The following is a 27312-nucleotide window of genomic DNA, read 5'->3' on the forward strand; positions in this document are numbered from 1 at the left end:
GCAGAAACCTAATCAAGGGTAATGACCTGAAGTTACAGAGAGGCCAATTTCTTTTTTATCCTTTCTAAAAATCAGTGATTTCCAACCTCTTACTGACAATCCCTTTTTAACATTAAAAACAACAATAATAACAAAAACTCCAAGTCCTACATAACACTAGTTCTAAAATTAGCATCTATTGATAAAGAAAACATAATGAAAGACAAAGAGAAAAGTTAGCAAGAAGTTAACAATGTTTTCAAATCAGTTTGAGTAATCATTATAGCATTTACATATGTCTGAAAAAATTGTATGTGTATATGTAAGATATTAAGTCTATAGAAGATATATTTGCTTATTTATATATTCACAGACCATTTGCAACAATTACTTCCTGACCTTTACCACTTCCATTCAACCCATGAGTGAAGAACCACTGAATTAGAGGGTTTGATAATGGAATAGCCCTCAGTGAGCTAAAAATACCTAAAAATATTTATGTAGATTCTGGATGGTCACCCACTGGGAATGTTGCAGGGAAAATTTCTCTTTGGTCAGAAAGTTGGAATGAGTGATAGCCCTTTTCCTAGATCCCTTACAATTCCAAGATTCTATGTTCTAATAAACTGGGGACTCTTGAAGAATAAAAAGATGATATGGCACTATAGTTAGTAACATAGAAAACATAGATACACCAGTCACCTATGTTATATTCTTTTCTTGTGGGTTGGTTGCAAATGGTTAATCTCTGATATCACTGGATCTTGAAGATTTAAAATAAATATATGTATATGTATATGTATATATACAGGCACATTTGGACATATACATATGTCCATGTAGGTATATATTGGTATATATGTATATATTTGTACATCTCTCTCTCTCTCTCTCTCTCTCTATATATATATATATATATACATATACATATATAATTTAATAGAAGCATGGTGTAGCATTAGAATAGGAAATATTGAATCAAAGACATGAGTTTGAATCCTAGCTCTATCACTTTTGGCTCTATTGAGCTGTGAGGTTCAAATAAGATATGGTATATAAAATATTTTGCAGATCTTGAAACTCTGCATAAATGTGTTATAATTATTCCTAATAATAATAATACTGATAATTGGATTAGAGGTAACATAGAGAAATGGGTAGAGAACCGGCCTCAGGAGAAGGAAGACCTGTTTTCAAGAAGAACTTTGATTTATATTCCCTGTGTGACCTTAGGAACTCACTTAACCTCTTGGTTTCCTAGGCAACACTCTAGGATTATAAATAGAAGAGAAAGTGCCTATCTCTACGAATACAGGGAGTTTCTTATCTGGGAGTCCATTATTCCAAAGAAATCATAGGTCCAGGCCTCAGCCACTACTATCTGAAGTTGGAAAAGTCATTTCCCAATCTGAACATCAAGTTTTCCCATGTGTAAAATAGGGATGACAGTTTCGGTGTGTGTAACCTGCCTCATAGAGTTATTTAGCCATTTTTCAGTTGTGTCTGACTCTTCGTGACCCCTTTAGGGGTTTTCTTGGCAAAGATACTGGGGCAGTTTGCCACTTCCTTTTCCAGTTCATTTTACAGATGAGGAACTGAGGCAAACAGGGTTAAGTGACTAGCCCAGGGTCACACAGATAGTAAAATGTCTGAGGCCAGATTTGAACTCAGGAAGATGAGTCTTCTTGACTCTAGGCCTAGACCTCTACCTATTGTACCTCCTAGCTGCTTCACTTCACAGTGTTGATGTAAGGTAAATATAGGTATCCCAGAAGTGTTAGTGTAGTAGACTGCACTATTGCACTATGACTTTTGGGATGCCCTTCACTGTATAACTGTTAATCTTTATGGAAAATTAGCTATCCTGAATGGCTTCTTTTCTGGCACCGTCACTTCATATTTATACAGGTTGCCTCCTAATTGGAATAATTCTGACCCTTTCCCAGCAAATACAACATGTAATCTGAAGGTCTTTTCTTATCAGCAGGAAAGACATAAGGCTTTGGCTATAGTACAAGATGCATAGTTTGACCACAATATGCTCAGATCCTGATCTCAAAGGACTTCCCCTAAGAGTCGCAAAGGAAATGATGACCTGGTGACTCTCCCATCTTTGTTAGCTGTTCTTGCTAAGAAGACTATGTATGATGTTGATAGAATATTTATCTCTCCTTCCCCCTGAAATTGTTCTCTGTTTTCAAATCTGAAAAATGTTTCAGGCACTGATCTAAACATGCCCTGTTTGTTGTCTTTCTTCTCAAGGACATGAGCTATGGGTCATTTGTTCTGCCTAGGAAATTTTTCTTGCTGCTAGTTTGAAGTCTTGGACACTGGTTTTCCTGATTTCTATATATCCAGGAAAGGCAACAACAAAAATAACCCAAAATAACGCTTATCTCTTTAATTTCTTGGTAAAAAAAACCAAACTGGAAATAAGCCTGCTATGAGTTAGTTCACTAATATCTTCAGATTTACATACTTAATAGCCTCGCGAATAGGTGGTAATTTTCAAGTTTCTGAAAAATAACTTGATTAATAATTGCCTGCTTATAGAAATGAGGATCAAGTTTCTTTGAACCAAAATTACGTTGTCCTCTGTTACTCCAAAGAGTTGACGACAGAGTTAATTGTGGGTGTGGATGTTCTCCCAGTAATCTCAGAAACAAGAAAACTAATGGAAAAACTCTGAAGTAAATTCTGAATGAATGTTTATAATTCCATTGACTTGGCTTTCCAGACAAGAGCTGAGCCCCACCTAGGACATTCCACAGCATTCAAAAATGTCTGTATGTACTGTGCAGTTCCCTGGGCATGGCCCTAGGAATATTGTTTGCATGACAACTTCACCAAATTAGAATGAAGTGTTATTCTTTGAAGAATTAGTACTAGTAATAACTAGAGCAACATTAATAAGTGTTGTAATTATTATTAATTTTGAAGTAACACAACTGAGCGACTCATCAGGAAGTTTCAATGAATAGAAGCAGAGAATTCTGAGGAGAGACTTGCTTTTAAGGCCCCTAAAATACACCATGTAACAAGCTGGACAGCCTACAAGGTTTCTATGGGTGAACACCCAGCCCTTCGCTGCTGGTTAGTTTATGTATAATCATTGACCCCAATCTGAGGATAGACCTCTCTAACACAATCAATACAGGTGCAATCAGATAAGAACATTCCACTGTTTTATTAAAGTGCATTTAATTCAAAACTCAATAACCCTCAAAAATCCTTAATCAGAGAAGACATCCTGGGAGGTATTTAGATGAGTGATCTTCAAAATGCTGGCTTTCAGCTTGTTAGTAGGGTATTTGACGAAAAAACGCGTTTCAGGATCTTATTTTCTCCTTTCCTGTGAGATTTTGGACAGTACTGCTTCTGTTAAGAATCATTCCCCAGCCCCACTTTCCTCTCTCCTTTATTTTTGCCTTTTTGTTTATCTTCCTTCCTATTCTTCCCTCTATTTCTTTTTCTCTCCTTTTCTTTTTCCCCTGTCTTTTCTTCCTGCCTTCCTGCCTTCCTTTCTCTTTTTTTCTCTTTCTCTCCTACCCTTCCTCATCCCTCTCCTCCCTGAGGTTAAACATTCTCTGGAGTCCCCATTGTCAGGATCACACTTGGAAAAGCTAGTCTTTTCCTGAGGACTTCTGCATGCAGAACTGAGGACATGAGTAGGAATTTGGAAGTGTGGTATGCCAGGGACGCCTCTTTTTTTCCCTCCACAAAAAGGGTAATCCTGGGTGCTGTGTGCACAATCTCCTTATCTAGGGCATTTGGAACAGATGAAGAGGAAAGACACCGAGGATAAAGAAATGATCTAGTTTCCAGACTTTATTTAGAATTTAACCAATAGCTACTGAACAAGTAGGGGATACTTTACCAGCTGTTGATGCCTAGGTAGTTAGGTTCTTTCTCAGGTGATCCTTATCAGGCAATGTTGAGAAATTGTAATTTGGAGCAGTTGAGTGGAGCCCCTGATTTAGAGTCATTTCAGTTCAAGTGAAGCTTGTTGACAACATGAGGCTTAGGGTTTAAGTACACCTCCAGGTATTTCTTGGCTCACTGTTTTATGGGCTCTATTCCCTGGACACGGACTGTTCCTTTAACCTTGGAGAGGTTATCCTGGAAATATATGCCGCTGTGGGGGTAGGGAGACAGGAGACAAGATAAGGGTGAGCATTTCTGACTCAAATCTATCACCATTACTACTATAGAACCCCAGAGGCTGTCTAATCTAACCATCTTATTTTACAGGTGAGGAAACTGAGGGCTAGAGAGTTCAAATGACTTTTCCCAATGTTCAGATTGGCAATGTTGGAGACAGGATTCAAACCCTGGTTCTCTGACTCCAGAGTCAATGTTCTTTGCATCGTACCATGGTGCCTCTACTAATCAAAAGAGACAGGAAATATGTGTATTGGAAAAAGCACTACCCTTAAAGTTAGAAACACTAGACACCTATTTTTTAAAAAAAATATAGAATTCCCCATCTGTCGCTCTCTCAGGCTTTTTGGGAAGACCAAATGGGATGATGTATGTGAAAGTAATTATTTATAACATGCTATACTTTTGTCATTATCATCTTTGCAGCTAAGCAATATTGTATACTTATAATTATTCTTCCATCAAGCAAGTGCTCTGTTTTCCAGACCTAAGAGTTATTCCATTGATTTTTTTTCTTAAGCATAAAATAATCTCCTATTTAATGGTGAAAAGACCCCCATCAGTGTCTCTTTAGAATCCTCTCTTGGTTTATATAAACTGATTTCATTCAAGGAATAGCCTTTATTATTATTTGCTGGGTGGGTGGGGGGGGTTGCTTTGCAGTGTTTTGGGGGTTTTTTGGCCAGAGCGTTGTGGTTTGGCCACTTTTACTTTGATTAGAAATAGCTTAAAAGCACTGATTTATATTCCTTATTCATATTATGTGAGTTATTTCCATTTTAATTTTATTCATTAAGTAGTTCTATAGAGAAAGCACATTAATTGTCCAAGATTATTCCACAAAGAAGTTAGATAACTGAAAACTGATAGGAACTACTGATTCTTTAAAATGTATACATACACACAGTAGGTGCTCATTAATTAGTATCCTGATAGACATGCAAGGGATGAGGTGCTATGCAATAGAAAAAGTCATTTAAAATATATGCTGTCTATTCTCAGGGAGTCTAAATATCTAGGAAGACAACATATGATGGAATTCCATTCCACAGAATATGTATTTCTTGAGCACAGAGTAGAGAAAGATGCTTCTTCTCCTTCTTCTTGAGCGACCCACCCACCCATCTACCGACCTTACCTAGTAATTGTCATTTTGAGTAACAAAGAGAATTACCGTAATAGAGGGAGAAGAGAGTGACAGCTAAGCTTCTAGAATAGCCTTAGGAGCAAGGCGACAAGATTGCAAGGGCATCCTCAGGTGGGTTCAGGACTGAGACTAGGTTAAATCACAGAGTGGGGCTCTCTCGGACACCCCTTCTCCCACTGAATGTATATGGGTGGAGTCTGATTAACAGTGACTATTAAGAACATCCTGAAAAGGGAAGAAATTGTCAAAACGAAGGGACATAGTATGACAGATGTAAAAGAAGGAAGGAAGTTAGAATGGAAGGCTGAGGCTGTTCTTTACCAACAGGTAGATCTAATTTCTCCTTTTTCTGCTGATTATATGCATATGAGCCTCCTGCTTTTCCTTATTCCCCTAGCACCAGCTGTTCACTTACACCATCTCCTTCTTCCCATATGCTCCCTCTCTGGAGCACTAGAAACTTGTTGTTCTCAGCAACAGTCAGGGGGCTTCGTCTAGAAGGATATATTGGAGTTCACAGTCTGAACCCAAAGGAAATATGGGGGAAGGGTGATGGCACCATGGAGCCAAGGAGGACAAAACAAAACAAAACAAAAATAACTTCTTTGTCTGGTACACAGGTTTTCATGAGTCCAGTCTCTGTGACTAGCAATTTATTCATCCATCCATTTATCTAAACAACATTTATTAAATATTTACCACACAGAGAATTGTATCTCCACCATCAAATCCTGGACTATGAGAGTTCCAAGGGAACTGGGTAGTTATCTAGTCCAGGATTTATACAAAGGGAATCCCTGGTATAATACACCTGATGATTGGCCATCCAAACTCTGTTCTAAATCTTCCCAGGAGAGGGAGTTTTTCCTGGCATCAAGACCAAACTGTTCTTTCTACACCCACCCGCTACTTCTGGGGCTGAGCAGGACAAGGCTAATGACTAGTTCTTTCAACAGATCCTTGAATGTCATGAACTGAAGGCCCTTGGCTATCCTTGTTGCTCCTCTATGTTCACTCTTTACAATATCCCTCCATGATCAACTGCTCAACTGCTTCATCTCCATCATCCTATATGTCCCCCCTCCACCTGCAGCTCCAGCAACTTAGTCATCTCACTAACAGTCAAAGGGCACAAAGCAAAAAATAAAGTAGTCCTTGTTCTTGAGGAGCTTACAGTGTAGGAGAGGAGTTTGGAGAAAATGAAATATGTAATGAACTACGTCTGAAACCCTTCTCTTAAGTTTCATAGTTAGACCATGGCCAACAAAGCCAGTCACATGTTACTCGTGTTAGGCTGCTTGCAGAGAGACACACCCTGGATCTAAAGGAGAGAACTGGAGCACGAGGCAAAATGGGCAGAAATGCCAGAGCTGTGTTCTAATTTTAGCATAAAGAATCCAGTGTTTGAGTACTGGGTGGGGCTGGAATGCCTCTCCTCATTAGCTAGAGCACCACTGAGGCTTCCCCCTGCCAATGTTTAAAAAAAAAAAAAAGAAAAATAAGAAAATGGTAATACTGCCATCTATTCCTCTGGAACCCTGTCTTTACAACAATAAAGTCATTTTTTCCCCAACAAAAAGCTTTTAACAATCCACTCAAATACCTTCTAGTGACCAAAAATTGTTCTTCATAAACACCGCTCCCTGAAATCCTTTTCCAAAACTGTGCTGATAGATATAGAGGAGCACAGGTAGAGACATTAACTTAGCTGAAGAGCACTTTGGCAGCTGGGTGACAGGGTTCACCAAAGGAAATGGGAAAACACAGGTGCATAGTCTTAGTTTAGCCCAATAGCGAATTAAAATCTATTTTTAATCAGGGCTATAGCATTAAACTATGGAGTGCATGCTTACTATGAACAGTTGTAGCTGACTGGGGCCTGGCAGCTTTTTTTTTTTTTAATCCTGTACTGTTCTCTGGTTTAAAAAGAATTTTTTAAAAAAATAATCCTTAAGTCCTCATAGCTCAAAATAACCTGAAGGCAGCATGTCAAACTCTTTAACATTCTCAAAATAGGAATTTCTCTATCTTAGGTGGGGACATACCTTCAGAGATGTGATTGAATCCTCTGTGGAGTCAGTCCCAGAGGAAAAACAGACTAGCAAAGGTAGCTAGAAATTTGGAAATTAGAGAACATGAACTCGTATAGAACTGGGACCTCTGCCTTTACAAGAGGCATCCTTTTAGCAAGGCAGACAGCATATGAGTTTCTTTGATAGTACAATCCACCATAAAGTTATCTCTCAATGAAAGGGGGCCCGTTTCTTACCTCAGCACCATTCCGGGAAAACATTAGCTTAGAGCAGTATGTTACAGTGAAGGGAGAATTGAATAAATTAAGGAGAAAAAGCCCAAGTTTCTAGTGAAGGGGAAAAGGGACAAGCAAATAACGATCAAAATGAAGTTCCAGAAATTCATATGAAATACATAAACTGAATGTAGGGAGTACCAAGGTCTGAATGTTTTTTTTTTTTCCCATTTCATCCCCATGTATGTGCATTTATGTGTCTATTCACATATATGTCCAGAGCTGTAACTACCACAGGCAGAGAGATTATTAAATCCTTGCTACATGCTGGGCACTGTGCTAAGTGCTGGTAACACAAATATAAGCAAACAAGATAGAACTTGTCCTTGAGGAGTAAATATGCTAATGGGGAAAGGTGAATTATAACAGTGGGGGATGGGTCACAGTGAGGAGTGACTAGAAGACCTGGGCTCTAGGGAAAAATCGTATCGAAAAAGGTTTCGGTGGAAGGAAGGTGAGTATAGTAAGCTTTTTTCCTCTATGGTGTCATGTGGGAAGGAGCTTCCTCAGTATGGGTGCTGTTTTTCCCTTTAATCACCTCTCCTCTCCTCTCAGCTCATGCACCCATACTGTACAATTAGCCCTAGGCCACTGTGCCTTGGAGTCCTACCACCTTCTGTATGGCTTGTCTCCTACCCCATCTTTCAACCCTTGTAAGAGTGAGAGGTCAGCTAAAACTAGGAATATTTGCACCTGGGAAAAATCAGCAGGAAGGGGATGAAGACATGGGGAGGCAGCAGTACTAGAGGCCAGTCTGACCATAGGTATACGCCACGGTAAATGTTATTCCACAGTAATCTATCGTTATATTGTTGTTATTCAGTTGTTTTTCCAATCATGTCTGCCTCTGTGACCCCTTTTTGGGGTTGTCTTGGAAAAGATACTGGACTGACTTGCCATTTCCTTCTCCAGCTCATTTTACAGAGAAGAAAACTGAGACAAGCAGGGTTAAGTGACTTGCCCAGGGTCACACAGCTAGAAAGGGTCTGAGGCCAGATTTTAATTCATATCCTCCTGACTCCAGGCCTGGTGGGCCACACCATGGTTGGACTGGCATCTGGTTCTGTTGCACCTCTATGTCTCTATCCTAGCACCCCTCCCTTACCGCCCCCATCCCCTTGATTCTTTCCTAGGTGCAAATATTCTTAGTTTTAGCTCTGTATGCATAAGTGTGATTGTGTGTGTGCACATGTTAAATGCTTCATATGTGGCTCATGTGAAATCCAATAAACAAAAGCAGATTTAAATCCCTTAGCCTCTGGTTGCTGTCAATTAACTGCTTTCTCCTAATAGGAATCACCTGCTTTTCAGGTTTCAGTGGTTACTTTCTTGGCATGCCTACAATCTGTACCACCTGGAACAACAACTATGTTGTTATGGATACGACTAGCAGCTTCCCTCCCTCTGCTAGGGCATTCCCTTTCTTTTCAGGGAACTTTTGGAGGTCAGGCATGTGTGTTTTAAGAGAACTAGCCTTTAAACCAAATGCATCATTAGTCCTACCTGCAACCTGCAAAAGATAGAGAATGCTTTGTTTCCTGGAGGCTAGAGGCTTGGTCTAATGGCATTCTGAGCATCCCTAGGCCTTGCAGTTCTATACAAGAAAGAAAGTTTTGAAGTACCAGTTTCGATATTTCTCAATGGTATAGCTATCAGCAAGGCCAATGATGGCTCAGTCTGTTCCCCTATCTTTAAAACAGAGAGAATAACACCTAGACTTCCTACTTTGAAGGGTTGTTACAGGAGGCAAAAAGCAACAGAGAGTAGTAAAATGATGGACCAGTAGTTGGGAAACTTTGAGTTCAGACACTTACTAGCTACGTGCCCTGGGAATGTCTCTTTAACTTCTGTCTGCCTCAGTTTCCTCATCTTTAAAATGGGGATAATAATAGCACCTTACCTCCCAGGGTTACAGGGAGGATAAAATGAAAGACCATTTATGAAGTGCCTTTTCAACTTTAAATGCTACATAAATGCCTGCTTTCATTAAAAAAGCACTTGTAAATCTTAAGGCACTTTGTGGAAGCTTTCAATTTGTTGTTAATAACATATGGCAGCTGTGACCATTCATGCCCTTGACTTAGAACCCTTACCCTAGTCATCCTCCCAGGACACAGAAGGTGGGAGCTGCTGCTGGCTAAGAGATAAGGCACTTCTATAATTTCCATTAATCCTTGCCTGAAGGCAAAGGCTAACTATGAGGTTGTGGGGGAGATATTTGGGTTCACTTTGTGGAGAATGTTACCATAGGAAATTTATACCATTTTCAGAGCAGATGCTGGAGGGTGGTTGTATAAAAATGACTCACTCCTCTCCAGAAAGGGAATATCCAGCGTTGCTGGGGAAGGGGGTGCAAAGGAGAGATACAAAAGAAAGATAAAACATAATTCTGTTCTTGAGATTACTATCTCTATTATCTAGTTTGAAAGAAAAAAAAACTATAATCATTAATAGCTTGCATTTAGATAGTCTACAATGTGCCAGGCTATGCTTTGCAAGTATCTCATTTTGATCCTCACAACAACCCTGGTATATAGGTTGTTGTTATCCCCATTTTACAGATGGGGAAAATGAGGCCAACAGAGGTTTAAGTGACCTGCCCAGGGTCACACAGATAGCAAGTGTCTGAGGCTGGATTTGAACTTGAGTCTTCCTGAATTCAGGCCTAATGTTCTACTTAACACCTAGTTGCCTCATATATAAAATATATAAATGTATGAATATATAATATATAAGAATGATAAATAATTCAAAAAATATGAACATTCATGTGGTATAATACAAAGTATTCAAAAGCTCCACAGAAATCAAGTGCTTCACTTCAAATCCTTCCTGTCTTGGAAAGTTTTCACAATATAGGGGATATAGAGCTGGACTTGAGAGTTGAAAAGACACTGATTCAAATGCTGCCTCAAATGCTTTCTGGCTGAATAACCTTAGATAAGTCATTTAACCCTTTCTGAATCTCAGTTTCTGGATCTGTATAATGGAAATAAAAACAGCCCACCTCTTAACTGTTGAGAGAAGCAAAAACATCCTGCCTATAAGGCCCTTTGCCAACTTTAAGGTACTGTGTAAAAGTCAGATATCAATACTATTACCCAGTCTGCTGAGATCTTTCTTCTTTTTGGATCGGACACATGATTTGTATTCCTAAGGTAATTTTTTCATGTTATAAATTATTTGTGTTCAGCACAATGTTATTCACAAACATAAGTCTCTGAAGGACCTCATCTGCAAGGTATGCTTCCTCAATTTGAACCCACTTTGGTCCACAATGATGGTGAATTTCATTGGTGAACCTTCTTGTTTGTTTTTTGTGTTCAGGAGGGAGCGAACACAGTCATCTCTATTGTACTGGTTATCAAGGAATCTTGTATATGTTTGACATATTGAAAGAGAGGTTTTGGGGGTGGGGTAGGATTTGTTTTAATTTTTTTTAACTCTCTTTTTAATAGTCCTTCCAAAAAAAAAGGATATACCTTCTATACCTTTCAGTAAGTAGTGTCATGGTAAGGATATGATGCATTGTGAATTATCACCTACAAAAGACTACATGTTCCCTAATGATATCCAAATTATCCTTATAAAAAATCTATATCTGTATGAAAGTAAGAATGTGGGCTGGTAATTATTTATATCCTCTTGGTTACCTTTTGGGGCAACTAGGTGGTACTGTGCTGGACTTGGAGTCAGGAAGACCTGAATACAAATTCAGAAATATCTCTCTGTGCCTCAGTTTCCTCATCTATAAAACTGGGATAATAATAATACCTATCTCGCAGTGTTGTGAAAATCAAATGAAATAATGCATATGATGCTTTGTAAACCTTAGAGCTATATAAATGCTATCTCTTAATAATGAGGTCCATATTCCCCCTATGACCTTAATATTTCATCTTCTCTTAGCACTTTGAGATTCTGTCCCTTCATGGACTGGGTCATCACCATCCTGAAGCTCTTCCTAATCATCAAGCATTTATTAAGGATCAACTGTGTACTAGACATTGTAATAAATACTGGGAATACAAAGGTAAAAAAGAAAACAATTCCTATTCTCAAGAAGTTTACAGTCTAGAGACATGCTCATATGTAGGTGTATAAAATTTATGGAAAATACAAGTATGGTACAGTGTGATTTTGAGGGGAAGACACTAGTGATTGGAGGCAATGGACAAGGCCTCTAATAGAAGATGGTGCTTACACTAAGCCTCAAGGTTAAGCTAGAGATTCTAAAGATGGAGAGAAGAAAAGAATTCTAGATATGTAGGGGACAACAAATTTAAAAGCATACAGGCAGAAGAAGATGAAGTTCTGGGTATGAAGAACTGTAAGAAAGTCAGTTCTACTGCTGTAGGGGTGGGGAACCTACAGGCTTGAGGCCACATGTGGCCCTCTAGGTCCTCAAGTGCAGCCCTTTGACTGAATCCAAACTTCACAGAAGAAATCACCTTAATAAAAGGATTTTTTTTGTAAAACTTGGACTTGGTCAAAAGCCTTGTTCTCAAGGACCTAGAAGGCCACTTGTGGTCTTGACCAATGTCAACATTGGAAAGGTAAGTTGAGAACAGGTTGCAAAAGGTTCTCCAGCTGCTTTCTCTAGCTCTGTTTCCCAGTTGTCATGTAATGAGGGTGAGCAATGATTGATTGATGACTCATATGTCCTACTGGCATTCTTACAATGTAAAGAGAACTGGAGGATGGCTACCATCAGCGTGTTGTGTGAACCAACTGTAGCAAACTTAGGGGAGGATGTGGGGAAATGTAACATAGGAAGGCATGGTAGGTTGTAATCTCTGTCATGAAAGAGCAGAGTATCTACACCAATGAGATCATTGATCAACTGGAATACTATAGAACTGGAGTCATGTGAGCATGTGTCCCTACTCTCCATTTTATTCAGTCATTTCAATCATGTCCGACTCTTCATGACCCCACTTGGGGTCTTCTTGGCAAAGATACTGGAGTGGTTTGCCTTCAACTCATTTTACAGATGAGGAAACTGACGCAAATGGGGTTAAGTGACCTGTCCAGAATCACACAGCTAGTAAGTGTCTGAGACCAGGTTTGAACTCAAGTCTTCCTGACTCCAGGCCTCTATCCACTGTACCACCTAGCTTCCCCCTTTCTCTCTAGTTTAACTACAGACTTCATATAGATAGGGACTGTCCATTATCTATATTTTTTGTCTCCTCACTCAGCACTCTGGACATAGTAAGGATTTAACAAACATTTGTTAAATTGAAATGAATTATATCAATTTGTTCTCTTTTGACCAAAACAGAAAATAGACAATGCTGTCATCGGATCACAATCAGATCCTTTGTAGATAGAAGGACTTAGTTCATTTATTTGTGGAATAATGTGATACATGACTGTGAAGAATGTGAATGTTAGATATCAAGAAGTAACATTAAAACTATTGTGCAGAAATCACTATATTTTGTATTTCTGATGTGTGTTGGTAGTGCTAAGACTTTGACAACAAGAATTTCTTCCATCAAACTCTCTGTGGCTACTTGGCTAAATATATTATCATTGAGACAGTAATTGGATATTATCCAGGAAATTAGCCAAGTCAAAGGATTTGGGTGGATGTCATCCAGACACATTGCATGTCAAGGGCAGTGGAATGAGAAGAGGGCTTGATGAGACCGTCCTCAGTTTTATCCTTACTCTCATCTCCTGTTTAACCTTGGCTTATGCTCACGACTTGAGTCAAGCACACTTTTATACTGTTCCCCTTATGTAACCCAATGCTGCTCATCTACTTTCTCTTTTCATAACTAATTTTTTCAGAAATTTTAGAATTTAAGAACTGTGGAAGAAATAGATATAAAGGAGCCAAGTAATTTGTTTGAAGTCAGATAGTAGGGGAAAGTGGGGTGGTAGCAGACTGGATAGAGTGCTGGCCCTGGAGTCAAGAGGACCTGAGTTCAAATCCAGCCTCAGATATTTACTAGCTGCATGACCCTGGGCAAGTTGCTTAACTGTGATTGCCTCTAAAAAGTAAAAATAAAGGTAGTGACTAAATAGTGGAAGCAGAATTTGAACTCAGGTTTTCTGATACCACAATCCGATTTTCTTTCCAGATAGGTGGTACAGTGGATAGAGACAAGACTGTGACCCCTGTACAAGCCATTTAGCCTCTGTTTTCCTTAGTTTCCTCACCTGTAAAATGGGGAAAATAATAGAGCCTACCTCCCAGGGTTGTTGTGAGGATCACATGACATAATATTTGTAAGATGTTTGGCACATAGTAAGCACTATATAAATATCATTGTCATCAATCATCATCTCCACCATTCATCATCATCATCATCCATTATGCCATGATGTTTCATGACATACCTTTCCCCATTTTCTCTGCCAGCTTTTATTCCTTGACTCTTTCACAGTTCGCTTTGTGGTCTACCAAATGGGACATTTTTGTTGGTAGACACTACCTACAATCCTACCAGCATGTTAAAATCCGAGAACATGGGCATCTGTATTAAAAAAGACCATGGATTTGGTGGATCAAGATGATTTATTGAGTCTTTATCACCAATTGCCTCTTGGACATCTCAAACTCATTGCATTCAAATCAAAACTCGTGATCTTTCCCCCTAAACCCTTCCTTTTAAACTTCTCTCTTATTGTCAAGGAGCATGTTGGTCACTCCAGGTACTAACCTCAGTGTTGTCTTCCAATCTCCCTATCTCTAATCCATTGCCAAATCTCTTCATTTCTACTTTTACAATGCTTGATATACATATCATCTTCTCTCCACATATACCACCACTTAGTAAGTGCTTACTGAATGCTTCTTGACTGAGTCAGATAAATGGTCAGTTCTCTGGCATTCCCTTCATTTAGTTTCATAATCTGATCTCAGGGCAGCTAGGTGGTGCAGTGGACAGAGAGATGGGCCTAGGGTCAGGAAGACCTAAATTCAAATCTGTCCTTAGATACTTGCTAGCTGTGTGAACCTGGGCAAGTAGTTTAATTGCCATTTGCCTCAGTTTCCTCATTGGTAAAATGAACTATGGCAAACTACTTCAGTATCTTTGCCAGGAAAACCCCAAATGGGCTCATGAGAGTTGGACATGACTGAAAACAACATATGTGCCAGGAGCTGTGCCAAGTATTGAGGATGTAAAGAAAGGAAAAAACCCAACAGTCCTTATTCTGTGGAACTCACAGTCTAATGGGGGCAACAACAGTTTACCAATTATGTACAAAGAAGATATATACAGGAAAAATTGGAAGTAGTCTCAGAGAGAATGCACTAAGGACAAAGAAGACTAGGAAAGGCTTCTTGTGGAAGGTGAGATTTTAGCTAAGACTTAAAGGAAGCCATGGAAGTGAGGAGGGAAAATGTTCCAGGCACTGGTCAAGACTCAGTAAATAAATGTGCCCAGAATTGGGAGATTGGAGTTTCTAGTTTAGGGAACCACAAAATGGCCAGCTTATCTGGATCACAGAGTACGTCATAGAGAACAAAGTGTAAGAAGAAAGGAAAGATAGGAAAGGACCAAATTATGGAGGAATTTCTATTTCATCCTGGAGGTAATAGGGAGCCATTGAAATTTATTGAATAGAGGGATGATGTAGTCAGACGTTTGTTTCAGGAAAATCAATTTTTTAAAAAAATTTTATTTTTCATTTTTAACACAGTTTATAACAGATAAAACAATTCAAACTTTTGGTCAGGTAATACTTCTTTTTAAACCATTTACAATATGGACCACAAAAGAATTCTTTTTTTTTAAACATTAACCAATTGAGACACAAATAATATTTATGTTGCTAACTTCACAAGCTCTTGACCTAATTGTCTCCACAGTATTACTAAGAATTAACAAGAATTAAATTATTGTTGTTGGTCTAAAGTTCTACGCCTAATAGCTTAATTTTAGACTTAACCTCGGATGTTCCCCTACCAATAATCTGTAATTTAATACATCTGGTATTAAGCTTATAAACCTTTTGACTATAGGAAATTGCCACCAAGAGTAGGGACATTGCAGGGATACAATATCTCCCCAATTTCATGTCAGTTCCAGGCAGGATTAGATTGCCCACTTGCATTCAGTCAGGCTTAAAGTCTGTCAGGTGTTGCCAAGCCTAGAGGCCTGTATTGGGCTACCCGAGTCTTCCTTACCTCACCTCCCGAGGTCTTCGGCTGGCCACGCCGGATGCACGTATGAGAGAAAGGACGTTCCAGAGTCAAACAGGGGTTGAGCTTTATTACAGGGTTTCGGTTACAAGTGCAGGGGGTCTTCTTTCTTAGGACGAAGAGGGGGAGATTTCCTAAGAAGGCTAAGCTTAAGGGATTGGAAGTAGAAGTACAAGCGGGGAGAGAGGGGGAGGGGAGAGAGGAAAGAAAAGAAGCGGAGCCCTACTTTTCTCTTTGGCTCCACACGTGCTAAGAGAGCTTTTAGGCTTCCTCAATCCTACTTAATCTTCAGCTACACAGTTTGCATCTCAATACCATGCTGTTAGGTAACTAGGTGTGCTCCAATCCGGGATGACCTCGAGCGCAGGGAGACTCCACCCATCAGGTATCTCCGGGGGAGAGGCGGAAATACCCGAGCTAGCTAGCTAGGTCTGACCTTCTCGAACCCCCGCTGTTCATGGAGGGCCTCGTAAGACTCTAAGATTTAGAAGTCCCACTTTTACCTGCCCGAGACTGTCCACACGGAATTGAGCTTCCAGTCCCAACAAGGTGTCAGTGGGGAAATAGAGTCAGGAGAATCCTACCTCAGCCCAGGCTGAACAGCCGCTCTTACTCCCTTCCCATGAGATCACCTTTTGCAGTTCATACCAGCATCTCACAGGCTTATTGGCATCATGGATTGGAGGCTCAGACCGAGTTTCTTGCTATCCATACCTGGAGCTAGACTCAGAAGAATAGTCATTTACTAGTCCCATAGCATCTAAAAATGGCAAATTCCAATAACCAGGTTTCAAATATGATTATAATTTCACTTTGACTAAGGAACATCTTTTGAGGCAAGTCGTAAGTGGCTTACACACCTTTCTATACATGTTCTAGTTCCTGATTAAATAGCAATCATAAAATCAAATTTACCTTTAAAACCTTAACTTTTCCATCAATGCCAAATTTTATCTGAGGTTACCTTCCTCTAGGAAATTTAGACTAAAATTCTTTTCCCCAAACTAAAGTTGTCATTGATTTGTTCTCAGTAATTAATTCAGTCAATTGTTTTAATACTAATTGCTTTCACCTCACTTTGTAACATATCCAGTTTTTCTCCCCATCATTCCCCTCTCGCTGCTTCCTAATATCTTGCATTCTGATTGTTCCTTCCCTCAGTGTACCCTCCCTTCTATCACACCCCACCTTTCCCGTATCCATATCTTGTCTCTTTTCTTGTAGGGCAAGATAAATTTATATACCCCATTTCCTGTAGTTCTTATTTCCTGATTATATGCAAAAAAAATTCTCAACATTCATTGCTAATACTTTGAATTCCAACTTCTCTCCCTCCTCCCTCCCCCCCTCCCCAGCCCCACTGAGAAGGCAAGCAATTCAATGCAGACTAAATATGTGTCATTTTGCGAAAGACTTCCATAATAATCATGTTGTGTAATACTACTTATATTGCCCTCTGTCCTACTCTATTCCCCCTTATTTTTTTCCCTACAATTGACCTTGTCCCTTCTCAAAATTGTTTATTTCTAGTGATTCCCTTCTCCCATTTTCCCTGCCTTCTACCATTCCCCTCACCCCACTTGTCACCTCCTCTCCTACTTTCCTGTGGTGTGATATAAATTTTCATATCAAATTTAGTGAGCATGTTATTCCCTCCTTCAGCCACATGTGGAGAGAGTAGCTTCATTTTTCCCCTCTCCCGTTCTCCCTTTTCTCCTCCATTGAACAAGATTTTTCTTATCTCTTTTATGAGTTATAGCCTGCCCTGTTCCATTTCTCCCTTTCTCTTCCCACTATTTTCCTCCCTCACCCTTAAATTTTTATTTTATTTTATTTTTTGTGTGGATATCATCTCTTCTGATTCAACACACCCTGTACTCTCTATTTATATGTGTGTGTGTACATGTGTGTGTGTGTATGTATGTATGTACAATCTCTCCATCTACCCAAATACTGAGAAAAGATTCAAGAGTTATAAATATTTTCTTTCCATGTAGTAATGTAAACAGTTCAGCTTTAGAGAGTCTTTTATGATTTTTCTTTCCTGTTTATCTTTTCATGCTTCTCTTGATTCTTGTCTTGAGAAGTCAAATTTTCAATACAGATCTGGTCTTTCCCTCAATATGAATGATTGAAAGTCCTCTATATCATTGAATGACCATTTATTTCCTTGAAGTATTATACTCAGATTTGCTGGGTAGGTGATTCCTGGTTTCAATCCCAGTTTCATTAACCTCTGAAATATCCCATTCCAAGCCCTTTGATCCCCCAAAGTTGAAGCTGCCGGATCCTGTGTTACCCTGATTGTACTTCCACAATACTCGAAATTGTTTCTTTCTAGCTGCCTGTAGTATTTTCTCCTTGATCTGGGAACTCTGAAATTTGGCCACAATATTCCTAGGAGTTTCTCTCTTTGAGTCTCTTTCAGGAGGTGATTGGTGGACTCCCCCAACATTTACTTTGTCCTCTGTTTGTAGAATATTACAGCAACCTTCCCCGATAATCCCATGGAAGGTAATGTCCAGGCTCCTTTTCTGATCATGCCTTTCAGGTAGTCCCACAATTTTTAAATTGTTTCTCCTAGATCTATTTTTCAGATCAGTTGTTCTTCCAAGGAGATGTTTCACATTATCTTCTATTTTTTCAAACTTTTGGTTTTGTTTACTAACTGCTTGGTTTAACTCATAGTCATTCATTTCCCTGAACTCAGTTCTCTCTTTCAATGAATTATTTTGTTCAGTGACCTTTTGGACCTTCTCCTCCATTTGGCTAATTCTGCTTTTTAAAGCCTCTTTCTTCTCATTGGCTTTTTGGACCTCTTTTCCAATTGAGTTAGCCTCTTTTAATTTTCTATTTATTTATTTTCTATTTATTTATTTTCTATTTATTTATTTTCTTCAGCATTTTTTTGGTTCTCCTAAATTTAATAAGCTGCTAACTTATTTTTTAAGATCTTCTATTGCCTGAGCCCAGTTTAAGTTCCCTTTGGAGGCCCTGGAGGCAGAGGTCTTGACTTCTTCTGACAGTATGCCTTGTTCTTCCTCATCTGGAAGAATGGGAGAAGACACCTGTTCCCCCAGAAAGTAACCTTCTATGGTCTTATTTTTTTTCCCCTTTTTTGGGCATTTTCCCAGCTAGTTACTTGATTTCTAAGTTTCCTTTCCACAACTATCTCGCCTCCAGTTCTGCCAAGCCAGCACTGGGGCTGAGATTCAGATGAGCTGCTCCAAACCCTCAGGGGCTTTAGGCTGGGGCAGGGCTGCTATTCAGTGTGAGATTAAGATCAGCTGCTCAAGTGGGGGCAGGGCCACCACACAAGGCTCAGATCCCTCCAGGGCTTTTGCCTCCACTGCTGCTACCTGAGGAAGCCCGAGTTATGGGGACACCCTGCTCCCTTCTCAGCCAGCTGAAAAGACCCTCTCACTGACCTTTGGCACCTGTGAGTTGAGGGATCTGTGATGCCACTGGATATTCTGTCCCTGAAGCCTGCTTGGATCTGCTCCTCTCAGTGCCCTGTGCCCAAGGCTGGGCTGGGATCTACTCTGGGTCTGGTGGGACAAACCTTTCCTATCAGTCTTTCAGGTCACTCTGGGCTAGAAATCTCCTCCACTCTGTTGTTGTGTGGCTTCTGCTGCTCTAGAACTTCTTTATAGGTATTTTATGGGCTGTGGGGTAAGAGTTAGTGTATGTGCATCTTTCTACTCTGCCACCTTGGCTCCGCCTCCCAGGAAAATCAATTTAAAAAGTGAATAGAGGATGGATTAGAGTAGGGTAGACTTGTGGCAGGGAGACTAACCATCAGGGTATTGCAATAGTCCAGGTATGTAGTAATGAGCGTCAGCACCAGGGTGATTTCAGTATCAGTCCCAGCTGATTCTTCAAAAGGCCAAATTTCACCAGTGCCTTCAAATGATCTTTGTATAGCATAGTTTCCAGTCACTTCATCATCCTATATCTCATGAACACTACATTGTTTTTAAGGAGAAAAATTGTCTTCTTAAAACCCTGTCAGTGTTAGACAAGTCATCTTTTATGACCTATGTGAAATTCCTTTGGATGTCAAATCCTGTGGAGATATACTTATTTTCTTCTTTATTTTAATATCCTTCAAGGTTCATTTCAGGCATGACCTCTTCCATGAAGTTTTCTCTGATCCTCCCAACCAGAGGTAATCTATCTTTCCTTATCTCAAAACACTTTGTTTTTCCCCTATGTACTTATTATTTCTATATTTATTGTTACTTATGCTGCCATTTTGTCTTTCCTATTAGACTGCAAATTCCTTAAGAATAAGGAGCATGCCTTAGTCATTTTTGTATTACCATTATCTAGTACAGTGCCTTGAAAAAGGTAGCTGCTTATTGTGGGAGCTGTAACCTAAGTCCTGCCCTGTGACAGCTAGGATCAGCCTATTCACATCATTTCCTTATCACTCAGATAAGCATATAAGAGCCATGAGAAACTCCACACCTGCTCTGTAGCTAGGTTGGTAGACCATGATGGGGCAACTCTAGAAGTGGGGGAGCTTTGCTAGACTGAATCAACTCCAGGTATCCTCAATGCCTATTATTATTGAGTATCTCCCACTATGGCTATGCAAATTTGTTAACTGTTGAATGACTTATGAGTGTCTCCTCTCATTTCCATACTGAACATAAAATACAAGGGGACTGTCCTCAGTCAGGCCCAGTTTAGAACAGTGTTTACCATAAATATTTGTAAAATTGAACTGAATAGCTTAAACATTCAAAGGATTGGAGATGAAATGAAAATTGTTACAGGAAAGTTTAATAGTGATAGTTATTAATAATAATAGTTAGCATTTATAGAGCACCTTAAGGTTTGTAAAGTGCTTTACAAATACTATCTAGTTTGATCCTTACAACCAACCTGGGAAGTAGGTGCTATTATTATCCTCATTTTACAAATGAGTAAACTGAGGCAGACAGAGGTTAAGTGACTTGCACAGGGTCAAACAGCTAGATAGCATTTAAGATAAGATTTGAGCTCATGACTTCTTGACTCCAGCTCCAGGGCTCTATTTGCTGTGCCACCTAGTTGTCTCAATAGTATGGAAGTAGAGGTCCTTCTATCCAGTGGAAAAAAAGGAAAAATGTGTGTGTGTACATGTACACACACACAAACACACACACATATATGGGGAGAGAGAGAGAAATATTTGTAATGGAACAGACATTTTAAAAAATACAAACAATTCCAAATCTTTCCTCTTTCTTCAATCCCATGCATCATTATAAAGTTCTCTTCAAACAAACTAGTAATCATGTTCTGTTCTAAGGCCAAACGGGGATTTCCAAAGGATTTCCACACTCATTTGATATTAAAGCTGCCAAAGATCTAAATACTCATAACATTTTGAGCTTGAGATTTGCAACAACAAGGCTTTAAATTCTTTTGACATTTAACGGAATTTGCTGTAGTGATAGAAGAGCATTTCCCCCCTGTCATTTTAACACATGATACATTATGGAACATTTGATTTTTTTCTTTACCCCCTGTGGAAAAGAAGATAGTAATAATGAACCCTTGAAAAGGGAAAACCAGTTCAATTGGACTTAAAATGTGCATATTAAAAATAGACTGTGTATGCATGAAATGTTGGATGATACTTAATCACGAATAATTGTGTTTTCAGCAACGTATGCCCTTTCAATTCAGTGCTTGACAGTTCTTAACACTAGCCTAGGATGTGTCTTGAATGGGGATTCTGATATCTCTGAAAAGCCAGTCTTAAGCTTCTCTTACACTCTTTGGAGTGAAAGGTCATGCCACAAGCCATTAGAAAGGTTATTTTCCTTGGTTGTCAATAAACTCTGTTGTGATTTATTACTTTGATGTCAGGTGTTAATTGGTTCACAGATGAACTTGAATAGGTATTCTTTCCTTTATCTTATTCCTGACAGACAGAAATGGAGATAATATTGAATGAAAGAAAGGAAATAGTTTTACCCTCCAGTGGAAGACTGGTTTTCTTTAATTGTTCAGGCTTTGCAGTTTTTTTTCCCAGAATTTGGTTGGTTCAGAGATGGAAAAATAATCTCATATTGTATCAGAAACATCTTTGTTTTGTCTGTAATTGTTACCATAATACTATTGTAATTGGGCTTCTTTAGTAAGGTGTGTGTGTGTGTGTGTGTGTGTGTGTGTGTGTGTGTGTGTGTGTGTGTGTGTGTGTGTGTGTGTGTGTGTGTGTGAAGAAGTGAAAGGCAAGCCACACCCCAGGCATAACTGAAGAAAGGTGAAGTTAGGTTTCATTACCTACAGCCTCCTCATTAAGAATTTTTCTTCCTCCAGTAGTATCTAGTTACTTCCCTTGGGGGGGAATTATTGCCTTAATCCAAGCTTTCATATGCATTAAGGTATAAATGACTTATAAAAATTAATCAGTTATTGCTTCCAGGGATATCCATCTTAGTCCGATAGAACTTAAACTTAAACAAATTGCTAAATGTAAAAATCCAGGAATCAAGTTATTAGTTGATCAAGCATTTATTAATCATCTATTATATGCAGAGCAAAATGTTTGGCTCTGAGGATACAAAGACAGAAGTAAACCAGTCTCTCTCTTCTAGGACTTAACATATTAATGGAGAAGACTGCAAGTACATATGTAGTTGCTGACAAAATACACATATAGGTATACTCAAAACACATATGAAGGATATACAAAGTCACCTTAGATTAGAAAGTACTAACAGGTAGAGAAAGAGCAGTGGTGTTTAGAAAAGGTTTGAAGAAAGCTCTTGAGGTGAGAGTTGAAGGGAAAATGGGATTCTTAGAGGTAAAATTGAGGGGGAGAGCTTTCCAACGATGGTGGAGGACACAGAGAGAAAGAGATACAGATGGACACAGAGACAGAGAAACACAAGAACAAATTGGAGCTCAAGTCAACACAATTCAAAAATCACTCAGTAATTGGTTTTTTAAGTTATCTTTAAAAAAGGGAAGACCTAAAAAATAAAAATATCTCAGGTACTCCTTTTTTTTTTTTTTAAAAGAGACATTCGTCACATTTCAACTTCATACTACTTCTATATCATTTTATGAGGCTTGTCTATGGTATCATAGTCCAGAATACAGTTGATGAAAAAGAGAGGTTATTTTATAAAGTAAACATTATCTCCCCAGTCAAAAAATGGTGGTACATCTGCATAAATGTATAGAGAGTCTAAGATAAGTTTTTCATTGATTTCATAAAAGTGTTTTGGACAAATTAAAGACTCTTCTCCCAAAAGCTATCTCCTATACATTTCAAAATTATGTAAGATTCTATGAGATGTGTTCATGCATGTAACTTTGTCCAACAAGTCTTTCAGTATCAAAATTAAACCAGTTATAAACAAGGAGACATACATAAGTATTTACTAGAATCATGGTGGATATCCTGTGTAGAAGCAAATAAAAGCAATATTTTCTTTCTTTGGCAAGGTTCTTCAGGTGTTTCTACTTGTAAATCTGTGCTTATTCTACCAAGCCCTCAGATTATAACAGGGCCCCAACAAAGTAAGCTATGGTTATTCAAAAAGGATCATCATGTCCATCTCCAGAGAGAAAACAAAATAAATAAGAAATGTATATTGTCCATATTATATCATGCAATTAGATAGTCCATTGAATTAGCCATTATTATACATATCTTGGATAGGCATAGTCAATAGATAGTGAACTGAATTATGAATTGATTAGGGGAATGAATTTGGGTTGCATTCCTTTTGGAAAACTTCATAACGAATTCAGTGATACCCAGGGACTTGCTGCATCTAAAGCTTTGCAGTAAAGGCCAGATGTTATCTAGTGATATATAAAAACTTAAAGGAGAGCAGAGATTCAAAGCTATGTATAAATGTTAGTCATTTTCTTGGCTGGGGGCTTTGCACTGTTGTGATTACATTAGTAACTTTTTAGCTTGTCAAGACAGTAATGAAAAAGACTATATAGATCTAAGGGCCATTATATTGCACTTAGGCTACAAATAAGCTATTTGTTGTGAGATAGTGTGGCTGGTTAAAATCTGAGGGAGGATTAAAGGAGAAGAAGGTGGTGGCCAAAAATAGAAGTATACACTGAATTACTCCACAGGGGAAAAAAAAGTCAAGAGCTCATCCTCTGTCATCAAGGAGGATAAAGAAGAAAGGATTAAATTCTGGCTGATCAAATCCAGTGATACCCACTGATGTTATGGAAGGAAAAAGGGGATTTGTCAAAAGGGATTAATATAGATTCACAGGATGATCATCAACCACATTATTGTAGATAGAAGATACAAGCAAGGCCAGATGATGGCAGATGAATAGCAAAACATGCCAATGTCCTATGTAGATAGGGTCTTGAGTGTTAAATCTCAGGATGAGCTGAGGGTGGAGATAAAAGCTAAGGACAACAAAATGATTTTTTAGAAAAAACTTTATTGGAGAAAAAAAGGGGATCAAAGAAGGAATAGAACCCCTGTTTAGGCTAGATAAGAAAATGATAACTAACAATAAATAGAAGAAAAAGCTACACAATCCTTATTTTAATATCTGTGCTAAGGATTATTAGGGCAGAAAAAGTGGCTAATAGGGAATTGATATACATTAAAAGCAGGTTGATAGTAAGAAAGTATCTAACTGTTCTTGATGAGTTTCTCATCAGGTCCAGGTGAACAGCATGAATCAACTGATGAAATATTTTATTAAGTGACTGTTATGAGCCAGTCACATTGTTAAGTACAAGTGATAGAGATACAAAAGTGACAGCAGCTGACCTCAAGTAACTTACATTTCATTAGGACAGGGTTTCTGAACCTCAGGGTTGTAAACTTTTTTAAAGATATTTTGATAACTGCATTGTAATATAACTGGTTTCCTTGGTAATCCTATGAATTCAATTTTATTCATTTTAAAACATAATTCTGAGAATGTGTTCATAAGTTTCACCAGATTGCCAAAGTGATCCATGAGAAAAATTGAGCACCTCTGTACTAGGCAACGTACAGGATGTATCCCTATACATATGATACAAATGATTTTACAATTAAATTTATAACACAAACTTATAATAAAATACAAAATTCTTGCATTTGCAATACAATATTTTCAAGGAAGAGTGAAGGCAGCAAAGGTCTCTTTAGCTGAGCCTTATTGGATATAAGAGTGCTAAAGGGGAGGTGAGGAGAGGAATGTCAGAATTTTAGGTATTGGAAGCTAACTAGGGAAAAGAGGCAGGAGATGAAATTATGGGGACATGAAAGGCCAGTGTGCTTAAAATGTAGCATTTGTGAGGGAGAGTAATGAGAAATTAACCTGAAAAATTAAGATGAAACTAGATTTTGAAGGATGTTGAATTCCAAACCAAGGAGGTTATATTTACTTCTGAGAGTGATAGAGGGTCATTAGAGCTGTTTGAATGGGGGAGTGACCAGGCCAGACTTTTACTTTGGCAAGAACAATTTGATAATTATGTGACCTGGAGAGAGTAGAATTGGATTTAGACAAGCCAATTAGGAAGCTATTCCAGTAAATGAGGCAAGAGGTGATAAGGGCCTGAGTTGTGGTGGTTCTTGTACTTCCATTTTAGGATGCTCCAATAACTTGCAGAAAAGATCCCTAAACCACTGTCACTAAGCTTTGAAAGATCATCAGTGCAAAACTAGAGAGGAAGCAAAAGATTCGAGAAGGGCTCACTTTATTCTGTTTAGTAAAAGAAAAGACAAAAGGGGAGAGAATGGTTCCTGTAAACTATATGCCAATGAGCTTCAATTTCTGGAAAAAAAAAAGAATTTGAAGATGGGCTGGTTAGTAAGACTCTAGATAAGTTCATTGTTTTCATGGGGCACAATAAACTGGCATGATTTCATTAAGAACATTTCATGGTGGACAAATTGTATTTACTTTTTGGATAGGATTAGCAACCTGGTAAACTAAATTATGACTATAATTTATGTAGATTTTTATTTTGTTGACACATTTTATTTTGATACAGTAATTGCTTCCCCAAAAATGTCTCCAATAGTAACTTTCCTTAAAAAAACCCATAAAGTCAAACTGCTCAATGTAGAAGTTATGGTTAATAGTATATTCAACTTTGAATTTGACAGTTTATCATTTCTTAACAAAGAGGAAGAAGTGTGCTTTAAAATCAGTCATCTAAATGAACATTGACCATTGCAGATAATGTAAACATTTCATCTTTTACTACTGCCTTCATTTACAATACTCTAGGTATATTGATTTTTTTTCTCTATTTTTTCCCTTAAGGATCAATTTATAGAAGTTTCTTCATATTTTTCTGAATTCTCCATATTTATTTCTGAAACATAATATTCTGTTAAAATCATACATTACTTGTTTAATCATTCATAAACCAATGAACACAAATCTGTTTCCAACTTTTTGTTAATGTGAATAGTGTTGTTACTCATATTTTCTTATACCTGGTGAATTTTCTCATTGAATTCCATGAAATATAAAACCAAAACCCAAGATTACTAGATTAGAAGAGTATAATGAATTTAGTAACTTTTGTTTAAAATACCTTAATTATTGACTGTATCAGTAACAAGACATCAAAATTCACACTATTTTCTCAATATATGCAGAAAAAAAACCTTTTGACAAAATACAGCCTTCATTCCTATTAAAAGAATGAGCAAGCATAGGAATAAATGGAGCTTTCCTTAAAATGATAAGTATTATCGTATCCAAATCAAGATCAAGCAACTGCAATTTGGATAAACTAGAAGCTTTCCCACAAAGGTCAGGGTTGAAGCAGGAATGTTCATTATTCCCACTATTATTCAATATTGTACAAAAACACTATCAATAAGACAAGAAAAACTGAAGGAATTAAAACAGGTAATGAGGAAATAAAACTATCACTCTTTGTAGATGATATGACGTTATACTTAGAAAATCATAGCGAATCACCTAAAATGCAAGTAGATACAGAATTAGAAATTTAGAAGATACCCATCAACTGTGGAATGCCTGAGCTAGTTGTGGTATATAATTAAGGTGGAATAATATTGTGTTATGAGAAATCTACCATTGCTATAAGCAAGATGGTTTCAGAAAAAACCTGAGAAGACTTACATGAACTGATGCGAAGTGAAGTGAACAGAACCAAAAGCACATTGTACATAGTATCATAAATATTATACAATGAACAACTCGGAATGATTTAACTATTTTAGTGAATATAATCATTCAAGACAATTCTGAAGGACTGAAAAATGCTATCTGGCTCCAGCAAGAGAATTGATAGAGTCAGAGTGCAGATTGAAGCATAATTTTTTTTACTTTCTTTTTTTATTTTTTGCAACATGGCTAACATGGAAATGTTTTGCAAGATTTCGCATATGTAATTAATATCACATTTCTTGCTTTCTCAGTGGGTAAAAAAGGGTGGGAGGGAGAGAATTTGAAACTCAAAATTTAAAAAAAAATGAAATTTAAAGAGAAATAAATAATAAATTTAGAAAAATAACAACAACAACAAAAAAACCCCATAAAGTCAACCTGACATCCCATTTCAAATTTATGGCATTCCCAAAGATGA

General features: G+C 38.1%; 1 long non-coding RNA gene across 1 annotated transcript in view; it reads left to right on the forward strand.

The window, feature by feature from the left end:
• The first annotated feature begins 3957 nt into the window (after nucleotides 1-3957).
• Nucleotides 3958-27312, forward strand: part of LOC140527143 (uncharacterized) — an 85826-nt gene continuing 62471 nt past the window's right edge. The window contains exon 1 of the long non-coding RNA XR_011974695.1: nucleotides 3958-4148. This is a non-coding gene — a long non-coding RNA (uncharacterized lncRNA). The remainder of the gene's footprint in view (nucleotides 4149-27312) is intronic.

The sequence above is a fragment of the Notamacropus eugenii genome, chromosome 2, assembly GCF_028372415.1.
Source record: "Notamacropus eugenii isolate mMacEug1 chromosome 2, mMacEug1.pri_v2, whole genome shotgun sequence".
NCBI classification, from domain to species: Eukaryota; Metazoa; Chordata; class Mammalia; order Diprotodontia; family Macropodidae; genus Notamacropus; species Notamacropus eugenii.